The sequence below is a fragment of the Dreissena polymorpha genome, chromosome 1 (assembly GCF_020536995.1).
Source record: "Dreissena polymorpha isolate Duluth1 chromosome 1, UMN_Dpol_1.0, whole genome shotgun sequence".
Lineage (NCBI taxonomy): Eukaryota > Metazoa > Mollusca > Bivalvia > Myida > Dreissenidae > Dreissena > Dreissena polymorpha.
The window spans coordinates 162,118,767-162,135,591 of record NC_068355.1 but is presented as its reverse complement, the minus strand read 5'-3'; the positions used below and the strand labels follow the sequence as shown (position 1 = coordinate 162,135,591).

Sequence of the window (16,825 nt, the reverse complement as noted above, 5' to 3'; positions counted from 1 at the left end):
TAAACATAAATATGCAATAACAGCATGCGTTTCAATTAAATACAAACCATACATCATTTCGAAGAAATATCAATTTAAAAAATGAATAAAATACATGTTTTAGTGAGAATGTCACATGGATGAGGTTAATACATAATGTAAAAATGTAGTTTAATATTTGCAACACGTATAACATTATTGTAAGCTTATTGTCTTTGTGAAAAATATAATTAATCCTACATATACAAGGCATTTTCTCGCATTTCAAAGCCTTTTAAACAAAACATGGCTAGTTAGTTGTCTTTACACTTTTTTCTTTGAACTATTAAGTAGTTCGATACACTTAAACATATATGGGCGAAATCTATAATACTTTGGAATTAACGTTTTCCTAAGATCTGCATAGTAAAGACATATAAGAACAAAGGGATATTCATCCTCGATATCATTAAGATTGCATAAAACACATTTACGTTGATCGCTAACAACGTTCTGGTGTCTACCCGTTTCAATAAATATTTTGTGAGACGACACACGTAATTTAGAAATAATGTTTCTATGTTTTTATTTTCAACAATATCAAGATAAGCCGATCTTTCGAAAACTGGTTTCAATTCCTTAAAATAATTGAACTAGATAATGTTACACTTATATTCCAGTTAGTGATAAACTGGTCTCGTAGTCTGTTTTTTAGTATCGGGATAAATTGATTAGAGTTCACAGTTTCGGAGAATAGCCATACGTCGTTAAAACCGGTTTGATTAAGAATTTCCCGTACTTTTGATGACCATTTGTTTGTGTTATGTTTGCGTTCAATGTCTAATCTCTGTGATATAACAATTTGCTTTAGAATACAATTACCCTGCTTTACAGTATATCATTTCAAAAAATATTTAACGATTCTGGCATATCTGTCTAAATACAGGGGGAATTTACCAACCTCGGTATATAACGATCATGAGTTTGTTGACATCTTTACATTTCAAATTATTTTACAAATTTTGCGATGGACGCGCTCAATGTTTTCCGCTTTGAAAAATCCCCAAACCTCACAGTTATAGTTTAATATTGATGATACATATGCATTAAATAAATTTAACATGATATTTATAGGTACGTTCATGTCTTTTGTTAAAGAGAACGCGATCATCAGTGGGTATCGAAGTAGTAAATAAGGAGACATAACAAGAAACCAGAGATGTGTTTGTCAGAAACACAATGCCCCCTTTTGTGCCGCTTTTAAGCCATAAATTTGACCTTTGATCTTGAAGGATGACCTTGACCTTGACCTTTAACCACTCAAAATTTGCAGCTCCATGAGATACACATGCATGCCAAATATCAAGTTGCTATCTTCAATATTGCAAAAGTTATGAAGAAGGTTAAAGTTTTGGTTAAAGTTTTTGAATTTGTTTTTTTGACCTTTGACCTTGAAGGATGAACTTGACCTTTCACCACTCAAAATGTGCAGCTCCACGAAATACACATGCATGTCAAATAAAAAGTTGCTATCTTGAATATTGCAAAAGTTATGACCAAGGTTAAAGTTTTGGGACACACACACACACACACGCACACATACAATGACAGACAGGCCAAAAACAATATACCCCCGATCTTTCGATCCGCGGGCATTAAAACAGTGTTCATCGCTTCAGCAAGTTGCTCTACCAAGCTTGGTAAATAACCCTGTCCAACAAATGGATATATTGAATAAACAAAGTAATGGTGTCAACATGTAATCTTAAAAGAGCAAACAAGCCACATATTATAAAGTGATTTATTATCTTAGAATGCATGAACTAGTTTTTAAGAATATCTAGCAAGTTGTTTTCGTTATTACATATCATTACGCTTTCTTAATTAAGATTGTTTTAGCAGTTGTCGTTTAAGTGCCGTTTAAAATGTTAGTGTCCCTTTAAACTGTTTTGACAATCAATGGTTTGTTATTTGTATAGACTGGATAACCATCCAGGAACTTAAAATCTTACATGTGACAAGGTCTGGTTGAAATACCAAATACATTGCGTAACAGGCAAGTTTTTTTATTACATTATTCAATAGAACGAATCTCAAAAAAGGGCAATGCTACTCGACAATGACGTGTAGCTTAATTTATTCGTTTTTAACGTTAATGTATCAAATATCTACCAGTTACCTTTCTTCTTGTGCATAAATGACATACGTGAAGCATATATTCTTTGGTTCTACGGCCACTTAGTAAACAATGAGTGGGAAAGAAGAACGTAAATGATTAAACTTCGTATCCAGTGTGTCGATAATCACGATATATTACGATGATCGCGTTCATTTCTAGACATATTGCTATAGTATTTATACTTCCACTCCTATCTAAATAAACACAAGTTATCTTTGCACAATGGATACATTTTTAAATTACAAATTAATGCCTGTATTATATGTTGAACCGGCTTGTATGTGTGTGTGTTGTTTTTTTCCTCGCAAATTATAAATAACTGTTCTAACACTTAAACACATTCCTTGTAATAATCATAAAACTTATTTAAAAAAAATAAATTAGAAAACTACAATCCATAAAAAAATATGTTGATAAAGTGAAAACTTGCAAACGTAAACAAAGATACAAACTATATAATAATCGGTAAACCTCCAAAAACTGACTATAGATTTTTGCCTTCTATTTTAAAGTATACCCATAAATCTATATATATCTATACCTTAAAAAGATCATAGTCCTTATCAAATTTTTTAAGTGTATGGTAGTTTTATTTCCTGAGTAGCACAACAAATCATAAATTTATACACAGGTGATGCAATAGCATGGAAGCATGGTTGTATTTATCAAATTTAATTAGTACTTATTTGCTTGCAAATCTACTTAAAAAACCCATAAAATAATACAGAGAACAGAACAGAATTTTTATTTTGACTTAAGCATAACAAGCTTATCGTCATATACAAATACATGATAATGTTACAGACATGCGTGATGAATATAAATAATAACATTGTATAAATTACATTCATCAATTCATAAATCACTCATCACTGGAGAGTGAGAGTGCTCTAATTGCAAGTTATAATGTGACATGGAATACATATAAAAACATAACCACATTTGATACATCCATGGTTAACAAACAACATGTACCTAGCAAAGTACACTCAATTGTTAGTATAAGCTATAGTTCTTCTTAACAATCATGTGATAATAAACAAAGTGTTATCTCTTTTTTTGAAACATGATATACAATAGATGGCTAACTTTCTAAGTGTCGTTTTCTTACTACTATTAAGGAGTTTAATAAATTTGAACATACTAGGTCGCTTGTAATAGAATTCTGGGATATATTTGATTCTTTCTTCTAGGTATAACGGACATATTAGTATGAAATGGTACTCATCTTCGATATCGTTACAGCTACACAAGGGGCATATTCTTTCGTTCCTGTCAATATTATGATGTCTGCCTGTTTCAATTAACAATTTATGAGATGAGAGACGCATTTTGGCAATAATCCTTCTATGTTTTTTGTTTTCAATTAAATCTAAATACGATGACCTTTCGAATGTAGGTTTCAATTCTTTATACATATATAACGATGTTGACGAATCAATGTTAGTCCTCCATTCAGCTACATATTGATCTCGCAATCTTATTTTTAATAAAGGGATGAATTTGTCGATATTAATAGATTCTGGGAATAACCATACATCTCCAAATCCTGAATGGTTAAGTATATCGCGAACTTTTGATGACCAATTCACTGTATTATTTCTTTGAACAATTTCCGATCTTTGCATATTTATAACAGTGTGTAAAATACAGTTACTTTGTTTTGTTTGATATAGTTTTAGAAAATATTTAACAATTCTTAAATAGCGTCCAATGATTAGAGGGAAACGACCGACTTCCGCATACAATGACAATGAATTAGTTGACATCTTTACATTTAATAATCTTTTACAGAATTTTCTGTGAACACGTTCAATATTATCGGCAGTTATAAACCCCCATACTTCACAATTATAATTCAAAATTGACGCAACATATGAATCGAATAACTTGAACATGATATTTATTGGGACTACCATCTCTTTTGTTATAGAAAACAATCTATTCATTGCTCTTGACGCTTTACCATACAAGGTGTTTGTGGCTGGTATGTATGATCCGCCACTAGATAAGACGATACCTAAATAGTTAAAGTTACTAACTATTTCAATTTCATTGCCTTTGAATGTCCATTTATAATTTTTGTTCAAGACACCACCCTTTCGAAAAACCATTATCTTTGTTTTATCAATATTTACACTTAAGTTCCACTTATTACAATAAATTTCTAGGTTGTCTAAAGATTGCTGTAAGCCTTCTTTGGTTTCGGAGAAAATAACTGCATCGTCCGCAAATAGGAGTAGATAAACCGATAATTGATCAAGTGTTTTACCAGCGTTTAAACCGTTTTGAAGACTGAATTCTATATCATTCACAAAAAGTGAGAACATGATCGGCGATGTTATTTCCCCTTGCAATAGTCCAACGTTGCTACTAAATAAGTCAGAAAGAGAACTCATGTGTTTAACTTGTAGTTTCACCTCATTGTACATCGAACGAATAATAGCCATTAGCTTGCCATCAACTCCTGATCGAATCATTTTGTACCAGAGCTGCCCCCTATTTATGACGTCATATGCTTTCCGGTAATCGATATAGCAACAAAAGAGTTTATGTTTATTATGCAGCTGTTTTTCGATTAAGGCATTGAGAATAAAAATTGCGTCGGCTGTGCTACAATTCGGTTTAAAACCAAATTGTGCATCCGTTATGATATCATATGATTCTGCCCAAGATTTTAAACGTTCATTTATTATTCCAGTGAACAGTTTAGCAAAGCAGCTTATCAGCGTGATGCCCCTGTAATTGTTAGGGTCGGAAACATTTCCGCGTTTATAAATTGGTAAAATCACTCCGGTCGACCAGCTTTTTGGGAATAGTTTAGTATCTAAAATGTAGTTAAATAATATTTCTAAAGGTCTGGCTATAAAATCGATTGTTTCTTTGAAATATTCGTAAATAATATTGTCAATAATGATACTATGATATTATTTTGTTCAATGTAACTAGACCCATTATATATGAGGAGATTTTGTTAAATCATCTTTGTAGTTCTATCCTATACTATAATATATTTAGGATGAATATTTGTTTTTACCTATACGTTCATAATAGGTGATTTGTTCAAAATTAACTGTTGTTGCATAATTTGTGGTACATAATTTAAATTATCTGTTTAGTTCTATCCTATACTATAGTATATTTAGGATGAATATTTGTTTTTTCCTATATGTACATTATAGGCCATTTATTCAAAATGAACTGCCGTTGCATTATTTGTGGTACATTAAGGTACATTATCTCGCAGCTGTCTTTGCAGTACTGACAAAATTAAACATTGACAATACTGTTATTCTAACAATGTATCAACTCCAAACATGTGCATATGCCCTCTATATTTGCTTGACAATTTTTTAAGCTGCGTGTATGTTTATATGAATTACAGTATCATTACTAAGGATTTTTCAATATTCGACCATTTAAATAATCTATCACAGAATGTAATAACAGTTAATCAGTTGTTGTTTAAACTATATCTTAAAATCAACACAGTAGTATAATACACCTATACCCAGCTTATTGCTATCTCACAACTCAGTTCGTATAGACTAAATCATTGACTTCCCAGTATAGACCTATGCAGGTCAATTAATAGGACTCTCATGTCCTTGCACACTTTATCTTTTTGCCCACCATGAGTGCAATCTACATTTTTGCTGCAACGCTGTCAATATTTTTTATATTGAAAATAAATCATGTCGTTACAATTTTTATTGTAAAAACATAATTTGCATATTGTTCCTGTATATGTCTTCTAAATATGCGCGAACATTCGCCTGCTTAAATACGCTTTCGTAATTTAGTTATGTCTATATATAAATGAATACAATTGATATCTGCAACCCATGAACATTGAAGACGATCATTAATTAATCAGGGATGTTCTGCACCTTGCTTTAATTATATGATTAACACATAATCTTTTGTTATAAAAAGCATGAGTAGATGTAGATGTTATAAAAAAATATGTTTAGATAAAATAAGTTTTCATTATAAATATTGAAGACAATCCTTTATTTACCAGGAATGTTATGTACCTTGATTTAATTACATGATTAACACATATGTTTTGTTTTTTTTGTAATAAGCATGTGTATGTGTAGATTTTGTAAAAAAAAACATGTCTAGATAAATTAAACTTCCCTTGTCAAAAATTATTTCGTAATGTTTTGAAATATGAACGTTAATGTAAATTCTTATTCCACCAGGGGCCTTGCTATAATTATACGTTAAACACATTTGTTTGTGTTGTAAAACACATGTATAGATGTAGATTTTATGAAAAAAATATGTTAAGATAATTTAAGCATTCATTAAAAAATTATTGCAAAATGTATTAAATATTAAAATAATAAACTTCTAAAAAGCATGCAGAATTAACTGACCACCAAAATATGTTGCATGCAGTTATTTTTTTGTTGTTGACTTTTTGTGTGAATCATGAAGACTTTCGGTTTCTCTGTCGCTCTTTCCTTTTTTCTTATGTTCACCAAAAGGAATACACCACCAAAACAATAAAACGTTAAGAATTCTACGTTTGTTGCAAAATTATGTATTTTGATGTAAATAAGTCCCTATGTTTGATTGTAACCACAATCATTCATAATTCATTAAGCCTCCTTTTGTACATGTTGTTCTTTTGTTAATATATTGTATGTTTGTGTTTAATTTGCTGAATTGTTTGTGTCTTAACATGCAGAAGTTAAAAGTTATGATTATTGTATTTTATATATTGTACCAGAATACCTGTTTTATGATTCATATGTTAAAGCACTTTTGTCCTCTGTATAAAAATGGATAATCTGAAATAAATCTCATACAATTGTAGGGGCCTAAATAACACTAAAAAACGTAGAGATGTCTTGGATGTTTTAAAAGCGAAAGAAGCACATATTTATTGTATCCAAGACGGTCATTTTACGCGCATTTTTAGTGAACATTGTCTGCCACATTAATTGGCTCCTTTGGAATACGCAAAACAGCCTAGAAGAAGACGAGCAGGCATTAGATAAGACCACTATCTCAAAAACAACTGCTACCTACATTAATACTCATGGTGTTGCCAAAGCCTTTAGGAATGAAATTAAGGACACACGCAAGAAAAAAATGAGTGTCACTAAACGGAGACGAGGCCAACAATATTAACCATGACAAGATTTTACATGTTATTGCCCAGTATTATGATGAGGAAAGTGGATAAGTCGAATTGACACATTTTTGGATCCAGGAAACAGAACTTGGCCAGCGCATCTCAATATTGGTTGGACCAAGTAGCAATTGTATTGATTGACAATTTTTCCACAATGAAGGGGAAACAAACGTGGCGTTGAGACGTTAATTCGACGGAAAAAACAAAATGTGTTGGATATTAGTGGAGTTACTGTACACATGGTCAATAATGTGGCTTCAACACTGCTGAGTTGTGTTGACAGTGAATTACCAGTGTTTGCTTCTGATGTTTCCTATGACATTGAAGAGTCCCCAAAGGTACAGGAGATATTTGGTAAAATCCAGTCATTAATGAACATCAAGGTACCAAGACATTTGATTCGTCCAATATCCAGTAGATTCATTCAGATGTTGGATGTGGCGACACGACTCATTGAATGTGTAGATGTCCTCACTGTCTACTACTATGGCTTCTTGACAGAGGACGAACGGGGCAACGAGGTAATTAATGTATTTGTCAAACATAATAGATCTGTGTTATTTGATGATTATTTAATCGTGTCAGATTCTTTTTACAAGGGTTACTAAACAAAATATATATGGAGTATATATATATAGTGGTATTATGGGCATCTAACAGTACATAGGTATCGTAACCGTTGTTTATTTTTAGTGCTTTCACTTCATATACACTTATATTTGTTAATGTAGCATCAACATACTAAAACAATATCCCGGAGATAGAAAAATTGATCCATTTGAATATCAACCGTACTTTCGTTTTGACAACTGACGACAGGAATGAGTCGATGTACGATGTGAGTCTAAATATAGTTTTCAGGCAGATTCGTTTATACGACACAAAGACACAATTTTGTTTTACGGGTCATTTTGGCCTAGAGGACTGGGTGAGTCGTGTAAAATATCGAAAATAATATTTATTTTTTAAAAACAACTGGTAGCAAGATGAGTTGTAGATAATTGGTCAGTTACCACATTTTAACTTATTCTTTTGACCTTTTAATTCTTTTCAGCTCTATTCATCAGTGAAATTCGCCCATAATATCACTTTAAAAAATATACATTATTCAAATGTATGTTTAAAGCATAATTTCTTAATTGCGTTTTGTCATTTATGGTTCATTGTTGACAATTGTCACATGTTTTAAGACCTTGATAACTATACAACCAGTGGTTGGGTGGATAACTCCTTACAACCTTACCTTAAAATATACAAATTGCTTTTGTTTTAGTTGATACAATAAACTCAAGGTGAGTAATTAGATGTTTTGCTTTATGTATATCATTCTTTCTACTAATCTGTGTAGCATTAACCTTCTGTTGCTATCTGTCTCTGTGTGTGTAAACTTGGATTCCCGTCATAATTGGTCAGTGGTAAAGGATTCATTTCGGGTTAGGAGGTTACATGTATTTTCTCTGGTATCTCATACCAAAGACAAGAAATTTAAGGATGAAATGGCTTCCTGTCATGATGTCCTGGGTTATTTGGATAGCATTTCAACAGGGTTAAATGCTCCAGGTTTAAAAAGATGATATTTTATTTATGTGCCTGATAAAGGTCATGGTTTACCTTAGATCCGTTTGATATGATTTACCTACCAATAAAATTCAAGTCATTATGATTAATTCCATTAAACAAATGAGAAGAATACTTATAAAATTATCTACACAATTAAGTAAAATATTTCAGATCAGGGAAATTGATGCAATAGAGACATGGTTTTTGTTAGTAACATTTTGTTTTAAAGGCTCTATTTTAATTTATGCTTAACATTTTTTCAGAACAATGATCGGTCAGGTTTTTCAAGGACATGCTGTATCAGATGAAGCACAGGCAGCTATAATCTTACTTCTATAATCACAAGTAAAAGAGCAGAAATATGTTACAAGCACTGAGCGAAAAGATCGTATTTTGGAGCTGCTTTTCCAGCACAGGAGGGAGACCATCACAAAGATAAATCATTTCAGAGGCCTATTAAGCACATCCCAAGGCTTTGTGAAATCGTTTCAATCGGAAGAACCCTTAAAACATACTCTGAAAAGGCGTATGGTGGATCTTACCTCAGAAGTTTTGGGTATATTCATCAAAGCAGAAACTATTCCTGACAGTGTGACTGCCCTTACAAAACTGGATGTTAGAGGCACGACTCTTCAGAAAACAGATAAAGACCCATCTGTGGGACCATTTGAATACACTGAAAGCAAAGCTAAAATAGATAAGTCCTGCACGCACTGAGTGTCTGCATTGTATTCAGACTTGAGGAGTGGTTATATCAAGGCAGCACAGCAAATGGAAAATGCCACTGGATTATAAGACAATAAGGCGCCTTTCACAACTTGATCCTGGAATGGCCAATCATAGTTCATAGTACTTCTTCAGCAATGAATACTGGCACTATATTATCCCAACATATTCACTGGAGAAGAGCTGGGACACTATTTTGATAGACAGTTCTTGGTTGATAGAGACATACAAAAAAATTGGACAAAATTTCAATAATTTCAATAAGACTTACATAATTGATAGTGGGTATTGGTCTAAAGTTTTCGGACTTACACAATTCGATAAAGAATTTCCTTTCCTGAAAAAAACCTGTGACATCGCTTCTTACTGTATTTTCTGGGCAATTGATTGCATCCACAGGCAATATGATGGATGACATTGTGGAAAAAGATCGTACAAAATGAACAGTGAAACATAATGAGGTTGTGGCTATAGTAAAGACGGCGTTTAAAAGGAAAAAAGTTAGAAGTTAAAGTAACAAACAGTATGACCAAAAGCTGCATTTGTGCATATGCTATTTTTCAGGGTTACTTGAAAGAAAAGGAAGGAACATGAGGATGCAAAACAGAGACAAACACGCGAAAAATCTGTAAACATTTTAAAGGCTGAAAAAGCTAAGCGACTGTCGAATTTGATAAAAATGACACAGAAAAAAAATACTAATAAACGGAAAAAGACGGATTCAGCGCCTGGTACTGAACTAGGAAGATGGAATGTAATCAAACTTGTTTCACGCGTTTCTGCATGTGTAAAACAAGTTTGATTCCCTTCCAACATGCATATATATATATTTCTACTGCATTGGAATTGAGAATTAATTTGTCAAAAGGAAAAGTTTTGTGTTACAACCTATTAATTCGATTGTCATGAATGAAATTGTTATTTTACCAATTTGTAGAATCACCATTCACCCTCTGCTGATGCTTGGGCCAATAATACAATTATAGTAGTGGTAACCAACGGAGACAATTTTGCAATAAAGAGGTTGTTTAAATTTAATACCTGAACTCATTTCTCTAAACACATTTGTATTTTGAAACGTTTAATAACGTAGTAACAACGGATATTTTTTCATAGCGTTCAACTAGGCCTATTCAAAGAGAATGCATGTTTGCAATTTATTTTTGTCCCTTGTTGATGCTTTCCAATTGGACTAGACATATATATTTAAAACGAGTAATGGGATAAGTCAGTCTACTAATTAAGGGAACATTCAAGAACATATACTATAATAGTTCATGCCTTAACTCATTTCTTTCTATAAACTCAGTTTAATACACCTGCATGTAAAGACTTAAGAAAACATCAGGACAAAAGAGGACATTCCCACAGAAAAGGAATTTCAATTTTTGTTAAAAAAATATCAGTAAGTTTCAAAATGTGTGTGATTTTGGTATCATTGGGTAGTATTCTAAAGCAGCATGAGAAGTACTTTTACTTTACTTGAAATAGTATCTAATTGGCTAAATTTGTGGAGCTGAACCAGCGGCTCCCAGGACCCCCAGCCAAATTGTCTGTTTTTCAGAGATTTTCAACTTTTACCCATACAAATACGATCCTTTTAGATTGCCAAACCACATTATTATTACTGAAATGCAAACTAAAATGTAAGTACAAAAATCTCATTTCTGAAAATCAATCGAAGTAACGAAATGTCCAAGTTTTACCATTGTTAGGTATGTTGTATTCCAGCCATGAAAACAATAGCGTAATCTCCATAACCTTACATAAAAAAATATCGTCGGTTTTAGCGATTTCTTATTAATTGTATTGATTCATTTAATGTTGAACTCTACAAGTAGAGTTTTTAAAATTATACGCATTAACTCGAGGTTCGGCTATTGCGCGTACATGTTATAACTTTATATGCAAGTGTACATGTAGCATAATAAGAATTTCTAGAAAACATTTATATTCAATCTATTGAATGTAAAATTTGCCCGCACAACGAAATATAAACGTTTTTCTCATAATGTGTTATATTAAAGATTTACTACGAAAACTTGTAATAAAATAATAAGAGTTTAATTTTCAAGGGACATAGTAATGTTAAAGGGAGGTTACGCGTTTTGCTTTAGAAATAATACAAAATTGTCTTTTCTATTGCTTCTAACATGCGGGTTAATAAAGAAGGAAAATCATCGAAAGTATCAACATTTGATCGTTTATTAATGCCTTTTCAAAAAAGAGGTCGCTCAGACATAAGCAGCCATGCTAAAGCTAGCGATTACTACAGCTATCAGGTTGCAGGATCACGTAACCTTTTGGGGTTCACACTTTAACGTTAATGGATGTAAACAGACCGGTATGTGATGCCTTTCTTCAAAAAACTTTTTAAAACATTTTTTTCCTAATAATTTCAACGTGTGCATAAAATACAGTTGTTAAGGCCTCTTATTACAATGCGACATACATCAGAATTACTTTATTTAATAAGCCTGTGTTTTTGGCTAAAATGTCTATGTGAAACGCCTTAATGTTGACGGTTAACCTGCACGCAAAGTGAAATTTTGGCAACGATTTTAGACGTAATCAATAATTTATTCATAAATCTTACGATAGCGGCACAAAATGCTAGACAAACGGAAACGGTATTGTATACACTTAAGTGTTTTACTTATGTATTTTAATAACTTGAGATATTTGCTAAAATAAAGTTCTTGACGGTGTTTACATTCTTTCCAGCCCCTGTGTAAACCTCTTTGAAAACCGTTGATCCTGCCTGGCTGTCCTGAACAGTTTTCTAGTTTTAACTTATTATTTAATACACATCAGTGCGTCTACGTATTGGGTCTTTTTGTGTCTCTCTGTACAAGTACTCTGGTAATAGATAATACAAAATAACCATACATAAGATACAGTTAATGAATCTGTCATTATAACGTGCTAATGGTTTTTGCTTTGGACAAATCAAATCTTGGTAAGCGCCGATGTCGTTTTTGATATGTGTTTTATCTTTCTACCTTATTATCCAGTCATTAATGAACATCAAGGTACCAAGACATTTGATTCGTCCAATATCCAGTAGATTCATTCAGATGTTGGATGTGGCGACACGACTCATTGAATGTGTAGATGTCCTCACTGTCTACTACTATGGCTTCTTGACAGAGGACGAACGGGGCAACGAGGTAATTAATGTATTTGTCAAACATAATAGATCTGTGTTATTTGATGATTATTTAATCGTGTCAGATTCTTTTTACAAGGGTTACTAAACAAAATATATATGGAGTATATATATATAGTGGTATTATGGGCATCTAACAGTACATAGGTATCGTAACCGTTGTTTATTTTTAGTGCTTTCACTTCATATACACTTATATTTGTTAATGTAGCATCAACATACTAAAACAATATCCCGGAGATAGAAAAATTGATCCATTTGAATATCAACCGTACTTTCGTTTTGACAACTGACGACAGGAATGAGTCGATGTACGATGTGAGTCTAAATATAGTTTTCAGGCAGATTCGTTTATACGACACAAAGACACAATTTTGTTTTACGGGTCATTTTGGCCTAGAGGACTGGGTGAGTCGTGTAAAATATCGAAAATAATATTTATTTTTTAAAAACAACTGGTAGCAAGATGAGTTGTAGATAATTGGTCAGTTACCACATTTTAACTTATTCTTTTGACCTTTTAATTCTTTTCAGCTCTATTCATCAGTGAAATTCGCCCATAATATCACTTTAAAAAATATACATTATTCAAATGTATGTTTAAAGCATAATTTCTTAATTGCGTTTTGTCATTTATGGTTCATTGTTGACAATCGTCACATGTTTTAAGACCTTGATAACTATACAACCAGTGGTTGGGTGGATAACTCCTTACAACCTTACCTTAAAATATACAAATTGCTTTTGTTTTAGTTGATACAATAAACTCAAGGTGAGTAATTAGATGTTTTGCTTTATGTATATCATTCTTTCTACTAATCTGTGTAGCATTAACCTTCTATTGCTATCTGTCTCTGTGTGTGTAAACTTGGATTCCCGTCATAATTGGTCAGTGGTAAAGGATTCATTTCGGGTTAGGAGGTTACATGTATTTTCTCTGGTATCTCATACCAAAAACAAGAAATTTAAGGATGAAATGGCTTCCTGTCATGATGTCCTGGGTTATTTGGATAGCATTTCAACAGGGTTAAATGCTCCAGGTTTAAAAAGATGATATTTTATTTATGTGCCTGATAAAGGTCATGGTTTACCTTAGATCCGTTTGATATGATTTACCTACCAATAAAATTCAAGTCATTATGATTAATTCCATTAAACAAATGAGAAGAATACTTATAAAATTATCTACACAATTAAGTAAAATATTTCAGATCAGGGAAATTGATGCAATAGAGACATGGTTTTTGTTAGTAACATTTTGTTTTAAAGGCTCTATTTTAATTTATGCTTAACATTTTTTCAGAACAATGATCGGTCAGGTTTTTCAAGGACATGCTGTATCAGATGAAGCACAGGCAGCTATAATCTTACTTCTATAATCACAAGTAAAAGAGCAGAAATATGTTACAAGCACTGAGCGAAAAGATCGTATTTTGGAGCTGCTTTTCCAGCACAGGAGGGAGACCATCACAAAGATAAATCATTTCAGAGGCCTATTAAGCACATCCCAAGGCTTTGTGAAATCGTTTCAATCGGAAGAACCCTTAAAACATACTCTGAAAAGGCGTATGGTGGATCTTACCTCAGAAGTTTTGGGTATATTCATCAAAGCAGAAACTATTCCTGACAGTGTGACTGCCCTTACAAAACTGGATGTTAGAGGCACGACTCTTCAGAAAACAGATAAAGACCCATCTGTGGGACCATTTGAATACACTGAAAGCAAAGCTAAAATGGATAAGTCCTGCACGCACTGAGTGTCTGCATTGTATTCAGACTTGAGGAGTGGTTATATCAAGGCAGCACAGCAAATGGAAAATGCCACTGGATTATAAGACAATAAGGCGCCTTTCACAACTTGATCCTGGAATGGCCAATCATAGTTCATAGTACTTCTTCAGCAATGAATACTGGCACTATATTATCCCAACATATTCACTGGAGAAGAGCTGGGACACTATTTTGATAGACAGTTCTTGGTTGATAGAGACATACAAAAAAAATGGACAAAATTTCAATAATTTCAATAAGACTTACATAATTGATAGTGGGTATTGGTCTAAAGTTTTCGGACTTACACAATTCGATAAAGAATTTCCTTTCCTGAAAAAAACTTGTGACATCGCTTCTTACTGTATTTTCTTGGCAATTGATTGCATCCACAGGCAATATGATGGATGACATTGTGGAAAAAGATCGTACAAAATGAACAGTGAAACATAATGAGGTTGTGGCTATAGTAAAGACGGCGTTTAAAAGGAAAAAAGTTAGAAGTTAAAGTAACAAACAGTATGACCAAAAGCTGCATTTGTGCATATGCTATTTTTCAGGGTTACTTGAAAGAAAAGGAAGGAACATGAGGATGCAAAACAGAGACAAACACGCGAAAAATCTGTAAACATTTTAAAGGCTGAAAAAGCTAAGCGACTGTCGAATTTGATAAAAATGACACAGAAAAAAAATACTAATAAACGGAAAAAGACGGATTCAGCGCCTGGTACTGAACTAGGAAGATGGAATGTAATCAAACTTGTTTCACGCGTTTCTGCATGTGTAAAACAAGTTTGATTCCCTTCCATCATGCATATATATATATTTCTACTGCATTGGAATTGAGAATTAATTTGTCAAAAGGAAAAGTTTTGTGTTACAACCTATTAATTCGATTGTCATGAATGAAATTGTTATTTTACCAATTTGTAGAATCACCATTCACCCTCTGCTGATGCTTGGGCCAATAATACAATTATAGTAGTGGTAACCAACGGAGACAATTTTGCAATAAAGAGGTTGTTTAAATTTAATACCTGAACTCATTTCTCTAAACACATTTGTATTTTGAAACGTTTAATAACGTAGTAACAACGGATATTTTTTCATAGCGTTCAACTAGGCCTATTCAAAGAGAATGCATGTTTGCAATTTATTTTTGTCCCTTGTTGATGCTTTCCAATTGGACTAGACATATATATTTAAAACGAGTAATGGGATAAGTCAGTCTACTAATTAAGGGAACATTCAAGAACATATACTATAATAGTTCATGCCTTAACTCATTTCTTTCTATAAACTCAGTTTAATACACCTGCATGTAAAGACTTAAGAAAACATCAGGACAAAAGAGGACATTCCCACAGAAAAGGAATTTCAATTTTTGTTTAAAAAATATCAGTAAGTTTCAAAATGTGTGTGATTTTGGTATCATTGGGTAGTATTCTAAAGCAGCATGAGAAGTACTTTTACTTTACTTGAAATAGTATCTAATTGGCTAAATTTGTGGAGCTGAACCAGCGGCTCCCAGGACCCCCAGCCAAATTGTCTGTTTTTCAGAGATTTTCAACTTTTACCCATACAAATACGATCCTTTTAGATTGCCAAACCACATTATTATTACTGAAATGCAAACTAAAATGTAAGTACAAAAATCTCATTTCTGAAAATCAATCGAAGTAACGAAATGTCCAAGTTTTACCATTGTTAGGTATGTTGTATTCCAGCCATGAAAACAATAGCGTAATCTCCATAACCTTACAAAAAAAAATATCGTCGGTTTAAGCGATTTCTTATTAATTGTATTGATTCATTTAATGTTGAACTCTACAAGTAGAGTTTTTAAAATTATACGCATTAACTCGAGGTTCGGCTATTGCGCGTACATGATGAAACTTTATATGCAAGTGTACATGTAGCATAATAAGAATTTCTAAAAAACATTTATATTCAATCTATTGAATGTAAAATTTGCCCGCACAACGAAATATAAACGGTTTTCTCATAATGTGTTATATTAAAGATTTACTACGAAAACTTGTAATAAAATAATAAGAGTTTAATTTTCAAGGGACATAGTTATGTTAAAGGGAGGTTACGCGTTTTGCTTTAGAAATAATACAAAATTGTCTTTTCTATTGCTTCTAACATGCGGGTTAATAAAGAAGGAAAATCATCGAAAGTATCAACATTTGATCGTTTATTAATGCCTTTTCAAAAAAGAGGTCGCTCAGACATAAGCAGCCATGCTAAAGCTAGCGATTACTACAGCTATCAGGTTGCAGGATCACGTAACCTTTTGGGGTTCACACTT

General features: G+C 32.6%; 1 long non-coding RNA gene across 1 annotated transcript; it reads left to right on the top strand.

Moving 5' to 3' along the window:
• Positions 1-12,624: 12,624 nt before the first annotated feature.
• Positions 12,625-14,239, top strand: LOC127858719 (uncharacterized). Its single transcript, XR_008039030.1, has 3 exons — positions 12,625-12,742; positions 13,495-13,513; positions 14,045-14,239. It is a non-coding gene; the product is annotated as an uncharacterized LOC127858719 (long non-coding RNA).
• The last annotated feature ends 2,586 nt before the right edge of the window (positions 14,240-16,825 follow it).